The sequence below is a fragment of the Octopus bimaculoides genome, chromosome 21 (assembly GCF_001194135.2).
Source record: "Octopus bimaculoides isolate UCB-OBI-ISO-001 chromosome 21, ASM119413v2, whole genome shotgun sequence".
In the NCBI taxonomy this organism is placed as follows: Eukaryota; Metazoa; Mollusca; class Cephalopoda; order Octopoda; family Octopodidae; genus Octopus; species Octopus bimaculoides.
Window position 1 is genome coordinate 5,049,633 of NC_069001.1, and position 1,693 is coordinate 5,051,325.

Genomic DNA, 1,693 nt, shown 5'->3' on the forward strand with positions numbered 1-1,693 from the left:
TCTTATTTCAGTTCAAGCTAGGCCAAAAGTGGCTGAAACAGCTCACGATATCAACGATGCGTTTGGCCCAGGAGCCACTAATGAACGTCCAGCACAATGGTGGTTCAAGAAATTTTGTAGTGGTGACAAGAGTCTTGAAGATGATAAGCGTAGTGGTCAGCCATCGGATGTTGACAACGGTCAACTAAGAGCCTTAGTTGAAGCCAATCCATGCACAACTGTTAGAGAGCTTGCTTCTGAATTAGACATAATGTATACGACAATTTCCAACCACTTGAAAGAGATTGGAAAAACAAAAATACTTGAGAAATGGGTGCTGCACGAATTGAACAACAACCAAAAAAAAGCTGATTTGAAGTGTCGTCTTCACTTCTTTTACGCAAGAAGAATGACCCATTCCTTGGCCAGATTGTGACTTGCGATTCTTTACAACAACCATGGATTCTTTACGACAACCGGCGATGCTCAATTCAGTGGTTGGATGCTGACGAAGCTCCACTGCACTTCCTGAAGCCAAAGTTCCACCAAAAGAAGGTCATGGTGACTGTTTGGTGGTCTGCATACACATTTATGCACACACACACGTGTGTGTGTGTGTATACACACAATTATGAATACAAACACACACACATGGGTGCACAAAGACTCACAAAAATTAATGACTGGCTCAAGGCCAAACCAAATAAGCAAAATACAAACTATTAATACGACCAGCTCCATATAAATAGGTGTTACTCTTCCATAACTTAATGAACCACTCCTTATGCCAAAAAAATAACATTCATCTCATACCAAGCAAGCAACATCATTCGACTTCACCCCGCCAAACTTTTGTTAAACACAACCACTGTATCCAGATTAACAAATACAATAGAATGGCTTTCGGATGTGAATAAATGTGTCACTAAGTAAGCCAGTGAGACAGCAGAATCGTTAGCACACTGGATGAAATGCTCTGTGGAATTTTGTCAATCGTTAAATTATGAGTTCAAATTCCACTGAAGTTGACTTTCTCTCTCATCTTCCCAGGGTTGATGAAATAGGTACCTGTTTACTACTGGGGTTGATGTAATCGACTTATCCCCTCGCCTGAAGTTGTTGGTCTCGCATCAAAATTTGAAACCAATATTATTATTATTATTATTACTATCATTATCATTATTATTATTAAATTTAAGGGCTTAGCAAAAGAGTCTAATGGAACAGGTACCAGTCTTGAAGTCAGGAAACAAAGAAAAAAAAAAAGAAAGAAGACAAATGTGGTGCTCCAGCATGGCCATAGTAAAAAAAAGTAAAACATAAGGGTTTAGAAGATGGGATAGCCTTGGATAGCATTGCCTATATGCAGAAAGCGCCAAAGCAGACCATTCACTATGCACCGTCTCCCATCCACCTCTCTTAGTCAGTAACTCTGCCACTAAAATGGTACAGCAGCTTTGTACGTAGTTAAGTTAGATTTTGGTAAATGGAGGGAGAGAGAAAGAGAGAGAGAAAGAGAAAGAGAGAGAGATACGCTGTTTGAAAAAAAAAAAAAAAGAAATAAAAAGAGAAAAAGAAGGGGGAAAAAAATGAAGATTAGAATCTTAGTAATACTGTGAAATGATGTCGAACAAGTATTTTGAAGATAAGATGAGGAAATTAGATTTTTTTGGGAAAGGAAAAAAAAACAAAAAACTACCCAGTCTCTGTGCAG

General features: G+C 38.5%; 1 long non-coding RNA gene across 1 annotated transcript in view; it reads right to left on the reverse strand.

Annotated features, from left to right (window-relative positions):
- The window catches only part of LOC106884097 (uncharacterized), an 88,249-nt gene that overhangs the window by 58,151 nt on the left and 28,405 nt on the right, over positions 1–1,693 (reverse strand). The window lies entirely within an intron of this gene.